At 41.0% G+C, this 14,779-nt stretch overlaps 1 pseudogene; it reads left to right on the forward strand.

The window, feature by feature from the left end:
- Positions 1 to 1,525: 1,525 nt before the first annotated feature.
- LOC145401870 (5S ribosomal RNA) lies at positions 1,526 to 1,644 on the forward strand (annotated as a pseudogene).
- The last annotated feature ends 13,135 nt before the right edge of the window (positions 1,645 to 14,779 follow it).

The following is a 14,779-nucleotide window of genomic DNA, read 5'->3' on the forward strand; positions in this document are numbered from 1 at the left end:
AAGACAGGCCTCCAGCATTTTGTAAAAACTCCCAAGTTTATGTTGAAGACAGAACATCATCAATAACCCAGATACGATCCAATGAATTTGCTCGTTCCTATACCTTTATACAAAAAAGTATCTTTCCACACGTGAACCCAAGACTCCACAATGATTGGAGCGATTCGAGCAGTGTCGAGATTGTTGGCAATTCTGGCTGTCAGAAACGTCACGAAAGGTCCGGTAGTTCATACCGTGAATCAAGTCTTGAGTCGTGGATTACAGATATCTGATACCAAGTCGATGTTACCTAATCCTGCATTTTATGGTCATGCAGCATGGAAATCTCACGGAAAAAGTATGGTGCTATTGTTGCCCTGCACATTGAAGGGCAAACCAATGCAGAAATCGCTCGACGCATAGTGTAGCGAAGCCAACTGTTGCTGTATGGGTGAGGAGACACCTGGAGACTGGCAACACTGTCAACAAACCCAGGACCGGCCGCCCTAGGTGCATAACACGGGGAGATGAGGTATGAATTACTGCAATTTGGGGAATAAATAATGGAGAAGAGGCCATACTTCCATATATATATATATATATATATATATATATATATATAATTATATATATTTGTACGCTCCTGACTGAGAATCGAACCCTGAACCACTGATACAACTCGACAACGGCGTGATAAAAGCTGTGACAACCTGATTTTTTTTTACGAAAAGGTAAATCCATTTTGGGAGGATATATTTCAATAACAAAACATTAGGATCATTTCACAGCCCCACACAGCTTGGCAAGTGACAGAGCAGTTTTAATCTATCCACAAAACACCACACGAGCGTCTATACTTGTTGAATAGACACATTACACGAATGTGTACAAATATATTTGTATGCTCCTGACTGGGAATCGAACCCTGGACCTTTGGATAGAAGTCAGGCACTGATACCACTTAACCACAGCGTGATAAAATCTATAACACTGATTTTTTTTTTTACGAACCAGGTAAATCTATTATGGGAGGATATATTTCAGTCACAACACATTAGGATCATTTCACAGCCCCACACAACTCGGCAAGTGACAGAGCAGATTTAATCTATTCGAGTGGTATCAGTGCCTAACTTCTATCTAAGAGGTCCAGGATTCGATTCCCAGTCAGGAATGTACAAATATATTTGTAAACACGCGTGTAATGTGCGTCTCCAACATCTATAGATGCTCGTGTTGTGTCTGGGATGGATTAAAACTGCTCTGTCGCCGACTTGCTTGGGGTTGTGAAATAATCCTAATGTGTTGTGATTGAAATATATTCTCACGTTATGAATTTACCTGCGTTGTCAAAAAAATCAGGTTTCACAGGTTTTATCACTCTGTGGTCGACTGGTATCAATGCCTGACTTCTATCTGAGGTCCAAGGTTCGATTACTTGGCAAGAATATACAACTATATTTTACACACGAGTGTTATGTGTGTCTCCAATATATATATATATATATATATATATATATATATATATATATATTTTATATATATATAAAACGGCCGTACCACGGTCAGTACACCGTTTCCCGTCCGATCAACGAAGTTAAGCAACGTTGGGTCTGGTTAGTACTTGGATGGGTGACCGCCTGAGAACACCAGATGCTGTTGGCATAACGTTCTCCCTACGTGTCAAGTGGGGTTGGTGGAGGATTAGTGCCCCTCCCTGTAAAACAATTAACTCTAAGCCTTGGCCACCCCGTTTGGGATACATGGCATCTGGCAATGAATGAATATATATGAATATATATATATATATTCCATCCATCCATCATCCAATCCTACATTGCCCCATGAGGAGCGTAGAAGCCCGGGGCTAGGCAGTTGGTCTCGACATTTAAGATGAGTGACATATATATATATATATGAATATATATATATATATATATCTATATCTATATATATATATATATATATATATATTCCATCCATCCATCATCCAATCCTACATTGCCCCATGAGGAGCGTAGAAGCCCGGGGCTAGGCAGTTGGTCTCGACATTTAAGATGAGTGAGATATATATATATATATATATATATATATATATATATATATATATATATATATATATATATATACTGTATATCATCAACAGTAGCCGTTTGAGTATCCACTGCAGGACCGGCGTATCCCGACCGAAGTCGGGATGATACAGCCAATTTATCTCTACCAAGTGGCTTAGGCTGTCAGGTAGAGACTGTATGTAGGGTAAGAAGCGCTAGTAAGTGTAATTGTAGTGGCTTTGGATGTGTGTGTAGTCTGTGAACCAAGTGTAATCGGCCCGCGCAAGCCAACTGGGTGGAACAGGCTTCGTGAAATGGGACTGCATGCAAGGCGACCAGCTACAAAATAGCATTTAACTGAGACATACTGAGGGAAGGATGGCATATACATGGGAATATTGTGACAAGGGTGAGGCATTCTGGGACTGTTGTGTTCTGTGATGAGAAGACGTCTTGCAGTGCAGGTCATGGTCCTTCACATGTCTGGCGTCACAAGGTGTATTTTTGCATGTCTGACTCTATATGATATTATCTATCTGCCGTAACGGGATTTGCTTCTGTTTTTCTTTTTCCATCCATGAACTACAGTCTCTGCAATAATATCTAATCATCCAGTGATCTGTCTTAGGTATAGAACAGACAACGTGGTCGGCAGCAAGAGAAGTGGCCGTGCACGTGCCTGGTTATTTGGATGGATACGTGCAGGGGACGCTGGGGAGCTGGCTGATGTTGGACCTGGCAGATTTACTGGCTCAAAGTACGTCTAAATCGTGGAGGAGTTTTTGCTACCTTCAGTTAGGGCAATGCTTTTTCCTGAGCCAGAGCCATTTTTACCCCTGCATGATAACAGCCCCATTCATACATCTCAGACTGTGAAACGGTGGCTTCAGGAACACCCGGAGATCAGGGTGTTGTCACATCCAGCCAAATTCCCCGACCTGAACCCCATAGAGAACGTGTGGGGAGCCATGATGATTAATTTGCCATGTGTGGACAACCCAACCAGGAAGGGTGTGGTCACCACTGCTCTCCAGGCGTGGGAAGGACTAAGAGATGTGGTCGGCCAACAGCTGATGTCTGATCTGGTATCATCTATTCCTCGAAGGCTTGACGCCGTCCTCGCAGCAGGCGGTGCTTATACATAGTAAGAAATAAAGACAATATCCTAATTGTATTTCATTTACCGAATCTCTGAGATTACTACGAATGGATAACAGGGGCTCCATCTCTCAAGGCAACTGGTATCAATTACCTGCAATAAAAGAAAACGCCTTACATCTAACCTCCATCCTTCTGTAGGTTAGTAGATCGTTCTGCTCTAAATTAGGTCGTACTCATATGTCCTATGCATCGTAAAATCACGAATACTCCAATTAATTTCACTTTTTATGCCAGTTGTAATCTCGTAATTTATTTCACAAAGGCATAATAAATCAATAATTGTCAATACTGTATACGTAGAGCACTGCTTCATTTAGAGTAAACCAGGGTTACCAACGAATCCCATGCTCACACAATATTTTCCAGATTTCGTCGTCCGTTGTCTCAATATGGCTCGCTTCACTTTTGTAAGGATCCTTTTTTTTTTTTTTTTTTTTTTTTTATGACTCTACCTTGACCAGGATAAAGGGAAGGTGGCTCTACAAAAGTCGACATCATCCATGGCTAGCCAACTGGCTTCGAGATTAAGAAAGGAGGCAAGTTCAGAACGACAGGATTTTCTTGTTCCATGGCCAACCAAGACATTTGATTTATCCAAACTCAGCGTCATCCATCTTCCCAGTGCAGTAATTTTTTGGACGAGTAACAGAAAAAAGAAAATTATGGAATCAATTGTATTAGCTTGTTTTTGCGTCATGGCCAAAGTACAAGGAAGGGTTGGCTAACCCGAACTCTACATCAACCATAATGTTCAGTGATGATGATGTCTGGTGCAGCTGTTGCTTGTCTGGTGTAACTAAAGTTTAATGAAGTTAATATTTGCTGCAGTTAATATTTGCTGCAGTTAATATTTGCTGCAGTTAATATTTGCTGCAGTTAATATTTGCTGCAGTTAATATTTGCTGCAGTTAATATTTGCTGCAGTTAATATTTGCTGCAGTTAATATTTGCTGCAGTTAATATTTGCTACAGTTAATATTTGCTACAGTTAATATTTCTATCTATCTATCTATCTATTGCCAGACGCCATAATCCCGTAAGGAGTGGCCATTTGACTTTGAGTTATTTGTTTTACGGGGAGGGGCACTAATCCTCCACCAACCCACTTGCTGACACGTAGGGAGCACGTATGATTTGGTTATATGGTTACCACCCAGCGTTGTAAATGGTTTCTTGGCTTACAGGAAACCATTTGGCTTGTCACTCAATGTAAAGCCACCTGTAAAGGAAAGAAAAGCAATAAGTGACAAGTGAGATGGGAGAAATAGGAAGAGAGGACGACAGGCACAGAAAAAGAATGATAAAGGCTAAGGAAGAAGTAGGCAGCACTACATCAAGTTAATATTTGCTGCAGTTAATATTTGCTGCAGTTAATATTATTATTAGCTGCAGTTAATATTTGCTGCAGTTTAGGTTTGCCTCAGTTAAAATTTGCTGCAGTTAATATTTGCTGCAGTTAGTATTTGCAGCAGCTAATAATTGCTGCAGTAAATATTTAGTACAGGTAATATTTACTACAGTAAATATTGTTGCAGTTAATATTTACTGCAGGGGATTTATATTAATTTGGTGCAAATAGTTTCAGAGCAGTTAGATTCTCATGCAGCTAATGCCCATTGTTTGCCTTTCGTGTTTGGTGAGGCTAATGATTTTTGGTGGAGCTACAGTTCGCTTGGTGCAGCTAATAATATGATGCAGCTGCTGCAATGTTTAGCAAATATTTAATATGAGAGGACACTTTTAAGTTTATGCTCATCACTGTCTGTATGGAGATTAAGTATGCAGTGCAAATTACAAAGTAAGCAGAAACTGTACAAGTAAGCCAATTTCTGCTTCAGCATGTCCTGTACAATGCCACGAACCACACCTGTCTTTATTGACGTCATGTGTACTAAATATGAAGAAAAACAGGACTTGCCAGAATTTTTAACTTATTATTGAAATCACACACACACACACACACACACACACACCGCTCGCTGGTGCAGTGGTAACGTTCCCGCTTGCCAACTGGTGGACGGGAGTTCGCGCCTCGATCAGGTTGCGAAAAGTTTCACTGACGAAGTGGGTGGTTACTGTCCCCCTTGAGCAAGGGGACGGGTGTGTGCGTGTGTGAAGGTCACATCCTTGCCCTTAGATCGGACTATATGAGCTCTCAGCTCCCTTCCGGGAGGGTAAAAGCTGACAATCACGACCATCAAGTGATCCTGACCGACCCGGTGAATTACACACACACAAGGTTGCTTGAGAAAAACGGCGGCACTATACCTAACGCATATTTAAACTGCCAACCTCACTTGGCATGGAGCAATGGATGGTACTGTACATTTATGCTGTAGAATTTTTGACGATTCTAATATGGTCTTTTCACCTCAGTGTGTATGATTATTTTCATGCAGAGGCAAGCATTTTTTTTTTTTTTTTATCTATTTATCTTGCGACAGCCAGACTCCAAATCCCGGAAAGTGTGACCACAAACGAGTGGCCTCCGCGTCATCATGAGCCCAGTCTTCATTCATCCCTCTCTTCGACCCCTCATCAGTCGTATATCTTTCCTCCCCATCCCGCCACCTCATCCTCGGTCACCCCTTCCCCTTCCCCTCTCCATTTCACACACAAGCATTCTTCATTCTCTGTACATGGCCGGACTATCTCTAGGTACTTCTACTGTTTTTCAACATATCCAGAACCCATACACATCCATATCAACCTCGCAGTTCTCCTTCACTTCATTTCTTTATTTGTTTCTCTGTCTCTCCTTTCATATATCTCATTTCTACTCCTGTCATCCTTGACTTATGTTCTTTCATAAGGTAAATAATTTTTCAAACACTAGAACGTAGGATGGAAGATATTTTGTCCATGTGGGTTGGCCTTATTTTGACAATATTTTTCTTATTAAGTGAATCACTAAACCTGACACTATGCTGTGTGTCATGCAATTACCTCCTAAAAAACTACACATACTGTAAGCCTATATGCAAACGACCCTTCACGTGGGAGACGAAGTGTAAAAATAGTGAACAGTATAACCAGTGCCATAAAAATATCATATATAAATTTATTAACATTTCGACATTACCTCTAGTCTTGTTAAAGTATCAAGCTTAAAAGAAGATTGAGTACTATTAAACGTTAAAATTTAATGACAGTAAAGTTTACAAGTTAAAACTAATTAGAGAAAAGATTAATGGAACAGAGGAATCTGGTACAGAGAGAGAGAGAGAGAGAGAGAGAGAGTCTTTCCAATACTCACATCATCTTTGAGAACACCCCATTCACCATCAGCGGGCATGACGATGTCGTAGGTGAAGTTCAGTTTGTAAGCGATTGTATCCAGAGTGTTAATGTCAATGGATGGTTTAGGTATCACCACGCTGGATCCTTCAACAATCTCATAGTCCACAATTGGACTGTATTGCAATGCGGAGCCTCTAAGTTTGGTTCCGTAGAAATTTATCATCTGGTCCGGGAATATGTTATTAGTATTTGCAAGGCCTGTGTCACTGGACCATTTGTTTACACTGAGAACTATGGGGGATCCTGAAGGGTGCAAGAGCTGGCGGATTAACACTCGCCAGTAGGTATTGTTTTGATTTGTCTGTGGGATGATGGTTGCCACGTTTTGCTCCTTCCCAAGGCGTTGATCCAGGAGGAAGGGTTCAGCCTCAGCCGTGTCTTTAGCGTGAACGAGAAAGTATTGTGTTAGCTTGTTGGAGGAAGCGTCTGTTAGTAAAGCCAGCAACTGGGAGTCTGGTGGTTCTGGCATCATGTACGTTATGCAGGAAGTGGGAGTCACTCTTGCTGGTTGTTTCTTTATGAGTTTCAGTGTTTCTTGATTTTGATGAGAAACTCTCTGACTGAGGACAATTTTCACATCTGTTATTGTTTGGTCCACAACTATGTTCTCCATTGAATTTTTTGCATAAGGGTTGGCCTGTCGGGAGTGTAGTGTATTTTCTGGTTGTACTCGTATACTTGTACCATTATTTAACCAAGAGTTTGATTTATTACCTTCTTCAGGCAGTATCACAGCTCTGAGACACTTTGGAGTGTACTGTCCAGCTAGAAGGTTCATTACAGTTGATGCCTGGATGGCTTCCATATTTCCAAATGTACCCACCTCCGCAGCCACAGTAGCTGTGAGACTTCGCTTCCCCGCTGATGATTTGACCATAAGAAGACTAATCATTAACGCAGCTGCCAAATGAGTAGGCGATCCCATGACGGTACAAAAGCTGAAAAGTGCAGAAAAGTATAGCTCTCTCTATCTGATTACAAATAAAATTTTTACACATTCTCTCTCTCTCTCTCTCTCTCTCTCTCTCTCTCTCTCTATATATATATATATATATATATATATATATATATATATAGATATATATATGAATATATATATTTGATTACAAATAAAATGTTTATACATCCACTAGTGAGCGGTGTATGCAATTTGTTAACAACCACTGACAAATTATGAATCAAGCCTCGGGCAAGAAGGAGTGGTCATCCAATACTCCCTGCAATGATATCCATCAATAAACTCACGACAGATCATTACGTCTTTTATCAAACCTTGTACAGAATCCGAAAAGGAAAAAAAAAAAAAAAAAAAAGAGAGAGAAATGGGGCCATGAGCGAAAAGAGCGTTGGAGTAGGCTGAGAGGGCGGAGTAACTTAACAGGACATTGAAGGAGATGTGTATTGTACCCAAAGGTGAGAAAGTACTGACGATAAGGTGGGGGAGGAGGGGGTGCTTAACCCTTCGTTAGTCCCGTGGAGTATTCAAACGTGGTTAGACCGATGCGGTGTTACAACTCCCCCAGTATCCCTGCTTGTCGTAAAAGGCGACTAAATGGGTTGGCGGAGGGTTAGTGCCCCTCCCCGGAAAACAGCTAACTAAAAAGAAAAACAATAAGCCTCGGACAAGGACTGACCAAAAGATGACGACCAAGGATCGGACAAAGGACATGGTTATCGGAACTTGGAATGTAAGGGGAGCGAATGATGAGGTGAAAGAGAGAGAGATTGTCCAGGTGCTTGAGGGTGCAAAAGTTGATGTATGCGGAATAACTGAAACGAAATGGAGAGGTGAGAGTGTGAGAGAATGGGAGTATGGATGGGGCATATGTGCATGAGTAGGTGAGAATGAGAGGGCGAAAGGAGTATGTATAGTTGTGAGTAAAAGATGGAAGAATAGCTTAAGAGAGTATGGATCAGTTGGGTCAAGGATTGTGTGGGTAAGATTGAAAGTTGGAATACAAATGTGGGCGATTGTGTGTGTGTGTTTGCGCCAACACAAGATCGTGCAAGCAGAATGAGAGAAGAGTTCTGGACAAATGTGGATGTGTGCATGGAAAAGTTTGGAAGGAATGAGAGAGTGTTTTTGATCGGTGATATGAATGGTAAAGTAGGGAATGTGAAGGTGGATGGAATAGTTGGTGAGTGGGGTGTGCCTGCTGAAATAGATAAGAATGACAGTGCTTTAGTGGACATTTGTGCTGGGAGGAGGTTGGTGATAGCCAATACCCTCTTCAGGCATAAAATGATCCACAGGTACACATGGCGAGTGATGAGAAGGGTGGGTGGTGAACTGAATGAAAGGAAAACAATGACTGATTATGTGTGTGTAGATGAAAGGATGCGAAGATGTGTAATGGATGCAAGAGCTTATAGAGGTTGGGGGAGTGGACTTTCTGACCACTACTTGATGGTGGCCAGAATCAAGGTCCAATTAAGATGGAGAAATAGAAGAAGGGAGGGACGGGAAGAAGGAATATTTGCAAGGAGAGTGGAAAGGTTACAAGAGGATGAGAAGAAGGCAGAGTATAAGAGAGAAATGGAGGAACGATTGGGCATATGTGAATTGGATCAGCTGGGGGACGTGGAAGGTGTGTGCAGGATATTTACAGAAGAAATATGTGCAGCATGTGATGTGGTGTGTGGGATGAAGAGAAGACAGAGAGGTGTGCAAGGAACAGCGTGGTGGAATGAAGAGGTAAGACAGGCTGTGGCACAAAAGAAGAAAGCATTCAATGAATGGATGAGAAACAGGGGTGTGTTAGATGTTGAAAGGTGGAAGAGAGAGTTATATGTAGAAAGAAAGAGAGAGGTGAAAAGATTAGTAAAAGAGAGTAAGAAGAGAGCGGATGAGGAATTTGGAAGGAACTTGAATGTAAAGTGGAGGGACTGTAAGAAATGTTGTGAAAAGAGTAAGACAGGGTGGAAGTGACGTTAGCAGGGGAGTGAAAGATAAAAATTGTAGATTACTAGTGGAGAAAGGAGAAAAAGTGAGCAGATGGAGAGAACACTTTAAGGAATTGTTGAACATACAGGATGGAAGTAATACGAGTATAAGTGGCTAGGGAATGGCTGGGAGAAGGAGGGAGGTGAGAAGACAGGAAGAAATCAGTAGGATAGAAGTTGTGGAAGCAATGAAGAAAGGGAAATTGGGGAAAGCCCCAGGAATTGATGGAGTGTGTGGTGAAATGCTGAAGTATGGGAGAGAGATAGTAGTAGAATGGATGTGGAAAATGTGCAGATTGGCCTGGGAGGAAGGTAGAGTCCCGGAGGATTGGAAGTCAGGTATAATTATTCCCTTGTACGAAGGAAAAGGGGAACAAGAAGTGTGTGGTAGTCATAGGGGCATCTGTCTTCTTAGTATAATAGGAAAAGTGTATTGTAGGATACTTATTGACAGAGTTAGAGAAAGAACAGAGGAAATTAGTTGGAGAAGAACAGGGAGGCTTTAGGAAAGCAAGAGGTTGTGTAGATCAGATATTCGTTCTTAGATCTTTAGTGGAAAACTTTCTAGAGAAGGGAAAGAAGTTGTATGCGGCTTTCATGGATTTGGAGAAAGCATATGACAGGATGGATAGACAAGGATTGTGGAAAGTATTAAGAATATATGGAGTAGATGGGAAGTTGTTGAATGCTGTGAAGAGTATGTATGATGGTGCTAAGGCTGCAGTGCGTGTGGATGGTGAACTGAGTGAATTTTTCTCTTTGAAGGTTGGGTTGAAACAGGGATGTGATATGTCTCCATGGTTGTTCAATCTGTACATGGATGGGGTAATAAAAGAGGTACAAGGTAGGGTAGTGGATGTTGGAGTGGCCCTGGTGAGAGACGGTAGTGTTTGGAAACTCCCTGTACTGTTGTTTGCAGATGATACTGTGTTTTTGAGTGAAGACGAAGGAGAACTGCAAGGCTTGGTGGATGAGTTTGGGAGAGTGTGTAAGAAACGGAATCTAAAGGTGAATGTAGGGAAGAGTAAAGTGATGGTCTTTGAGAGGGGTGAAGTCAGTGAATGTACAGCGAGGTTGGATGGTGAGGAATTGGAAAATGTGAGTACGTTTAAGTACTTGGGTAGTGTGATGAGTAAGGATGGACGTTTGGAGGGTAAAGTGCTTGAAAGGGTACAGCAGGGAAGAAAGGTTGCTGGTTCCTTGAAGGCAGTGATAAGAAGCAGGGAAGTGGGCATGGAAGTGAAAAAGTTACTAGATGACAGTATTGTGATACCAACTCTAACGTACGGAAGTGAAGCTTGGACGTAGCTGGAAGGACACAAGTCAAGAGTGAGAGCAGTGGAAATGAGTTATTTAAGAGGAGCCCGTGGAGTCACATGGAGAGACAGGCTGACAAATGAGAATATAAAGGAACGTTGTGGTGTGGATGTGGATGTGATAGGAAGCGTTAGGAGGAACACACTGAGGTGGTTTGGCCATGTGGAGAGGATGGAAGGTGAAAGACTGACGAAGAGAGTGTATGTGAGTGAGGTGGAGGGGGGAAGAGGGAGGGGGAGGCCGAGGATGAGATGGATGGATTGGATGGAGAGGTATATGCGAGAGAGGGGTGTGAGTTTGGAGCGGGGCAGTGAAATGGCGGGGGACAGGGCGACGTGCAGGCGATTTGTCTGTGGTCACCCCAAACGGGATTGAGGCGTCTGGCAATAGATAGACAGATAGTTACTAACATGTAAAATATATTCACACTGCCACTTCAGCATATCTCTGCAATCACTAATGAAAAGATTGAATGCCTGTAGGTGGTGTTTATTAATTTATAATAATAAAAAACAGTAAATTATATTATCAGTAAAGAAAAATAACAAATGGACTTATATCTCTTTTGTCAGGTAAACACGCACAGGAAAATGCATTTTGTGGTTTTTAAAATCAGTATAATGATAAACAATCAATGAATCAATCATTTCCTGTGGCACCCCACGGGATGCAAAGGGCCTCAATGAACTCTCTCCACCAGTATTTGTCTCTTGCCATCTCCTTCAGGTCCCACCAACACTCCTCTCCTGCTTCTTTTTTCATTGTCCTCAACCAGGTTTCCCTCGGCCTACCTCTACCTCTTCTTCCTCTAGCAGTCCACTTTGGCACATCTTGTATTAAACTACCTTCTTTTCTGTATATGTGCCCCAGCCACTTCCAGCGAGACAGTCTCACATATTCATTAACTGGTTCCACTCTCGTAATATCCCTTACTCTTGCATTTGTAACTCTGTCTTGCCACTTTACCCAAAGAATCCTTCTCAGTATTTTATTCTCAAATCCTAATACTTTCTGATCTGTTGCAATTGTACTGTACCATGACTCATGTCCATAAATTAAAATTGCTCTAACCATGGACTTGTAAATTTTCACTTTAGTATGTACCGAAAGCATATTATTATTCCAAATAGATTTCAACATTCCAACTGCTCGCCAAGCCTGTCTAATCCTCTCCTCAATTTCATTGTTTAATGATCCATTAGATGATACAATCGTTCCCAGATATTTAAAGTTTTCTACATTCTTCACCACATTATTCCCAATTACACAATCGATTTGGTTCTCCACGTTCATATTAATGATTTCAGTCTTTCCACAATTTATTACCAATCCCACTTTTTTTCCTTCCTCCACCAGACAATCAAGCACCCTCTGCATCTCGTAAATACTTCCGCAAATCAGTACAATATCATCAGCATAGTCCCAAATCCATCAGCTCCTTATTTTCTTTCCAGTTAATTCCTGCACCTGTTCTCCTTTCAACCTTTTTCATAACATAATCCATAACCAAAACAAACAGCAATGGCGAAAGAACTCCTCCTTGAATCACTCCTGACCTAACTTCAAATGGAACACTCAAAGAACCACCCACCATTACCTTACAGAAAGTACCTTCACGCAGGCTTCTAATAATATTTATAAACTTTTCTGGTATGCCATAGAATCTCATAATTTTCAACATAGCTCCACGTGAAACACTATCAAACGCCTTTTCAAAATCCACAAAACATATACTAAGTGGCATTTTCATCTCATTAGCTTGTTGCATTAGATGCCTTACAATAAAAATCTGATTATTACAACCTCGACCCTTTCTAAATCCCGCTTGTTCTTCTCTTAAAATTTTATCAATTACTGGCTCTATTCTGTTCAACAAGATTTTGGAAAAACTTTTGCAACTACAGGTGTCAAAGTTATCCCCCTCCAATTGCCAAACACACTTAAATCTCCCTTTTTTGGTATTTTTATAATCACTCCATTTTTCCACTCTTCTGGAATTCCACCATTATCCCATGCCACATTAAAAAGTTTCAAAAACGCATTCATCAACTCGTCATTTTCCACCTTAAACATTTCAGGGAATATTCCATCCTCTCCTGGGGCCTTAAAATTTTTTAACTCCTTTATAGAATTTGCAAATGATAAACAATATGCAAATTATATATATATATATATATATATATATATATATATATATATATATATATATATATATATAAATATATATATATATATATATATATATATATATATATATATCACACTATGATCTGAATGGTTCCTTTGATGGGGTGACTGGAAACCCCAGGGGGAAGGGGGCGAAGTGCCCCTCTCTCTCACTACAGCAGAGGCAGGACTAAACCAATCCACATGCTCCCTCCCCTCACTGAATCAGGAGAGTACTGGAACGGAGCAAAATACTCGAATTACCGGCTAGGAAATATGAGGTTTTAAAAAAATTCGGGGTGCCAAAACACCCCACCTGACTAACGAAGGTTAATTCAGTATAAAGAAATGATATTTGACAGAAAATCATCGATAGCTAACTGAGGACCAGTGTGTTGAATGGAATCACGTTGTGAAAGGAAGCGGGTGGAGGCAGAAGAATAGACTTGGCAACCATAATCAAAGCTAGAATGATTAAGGACAAAGTGAAGACAAAGTGTGGCCCGATCAGCACTTCTTGAATAATAAGACAGCGTTTGCAGCAAGTAAAAATGTTGACGAGTAGAAAATTTAATAGATGAAACATTTGCGTTGCAATTTAACCAGGAGTAAAAGATGAGGGAAAGAAAAGTTGTAGACGAGCAGCAGGGAAGGTGGATGTTACATAGGTAAAGAGAAAGTTGGGGTATGTTTCGTGGACAGGTAAACGACAGTACACAGCACATAGAATAATGAAAACCATGAGTCGTGGCTACACTGAGAGAGCATCAGTGACAGAATAGTGGATTGGAAATGAGGTATGTCTGAAACCGAAGCGTAAATGCAACCCTATCAACATACGGAGGCCGAAACTAAGGGGGAGGGAGTAGACAGATGATGACCTTTATAACGTACTAAGGACTCAGCCCTGGGAGACGCCTCCATGATGAAGAAATGCACATAGTAAGTGCTCTTCCATAGGGACGTAAGAAGTTCGAAAGAAAAAAAAAAAGAAAAAAAAAGGTATGTTAGCATGAAGACCAATTAAACGATGATAAGGAAGAATATGATATCTCGAAGTAGTATCGTAGGCATTCATTATATTAAAAAAAATAAATAAATGACTGCTTAGCAAAGTGAAAAGGCAGTATGGATATAATATTTTAGCTGAAAGGGATGATCAAAAGTGTTGGATGCTTCGTAATACCTAACCAGTAAGGGGAAAGAAAACAGCTGGATTCAAGGTGCCACATAAATCGATAACTGATCATCCATTCAAGAAGTTTGCATGAACAGCTAGTCAGGACCATGGGATGGTAATTTTGGGGATGGTGACCAGCTTTACCAGGTTTAAGAAATGCGTGGAGGATCGCTACATGCCAATCAGGAGAAAGGAAACTCTCTGTCCTCATGCGACGAAAGTTTTTCCAGGCGGTATGATTTACATGAAGGGTCCTTGTAGAAGCATAATTGCACCAAAGAACACGTTTGGCAGTGGATGATCAAATATCACGGGCAATGGCAGCGAGGGCAGCACCTAAATATAGAATAAGTATGTAAGACATTCCATCATGTGGCGAGGTAAGAGAAAGTAAGATGAAAATGCACAGTAAGTGAACAAAATAACTCCCAATCAGCAACATGCAACTGCCAATAATGTGGACAAGAAACGGGACTGAAAGAGGTATGAGCGAGTTTATGAGGGAAGTGATCACTTACAAGATTGTCTTCCAACACCAACCAATGGAAAGTGAGAGAAATCCAAGGTGAACAAAGAGACAGATCTAGGCAAGAAAGGTCGAAGTGAGGAGGGGTGCCTGTGTTAAAGACGAAGCTTTCTTGATAAGAAAGAAACTAACTGTTTTAATAAGCCTGCCCCA

This window comes from Coenobita brevimanus, chromosome 56 (genome assembly GCF_032717465.1).
Source record: "Coenobita brevimanus isolate Jiangsu-jjx chromosome 56, ASM3271746v2, whole genome shotgun sequence".
NCBI classification, from domain to species: Eukaryota; Metazoa; Arthropoda; class Malacostraca; order Decapoda; family Coenobitidae; genus Coenobita; species Coenobita brevimanus.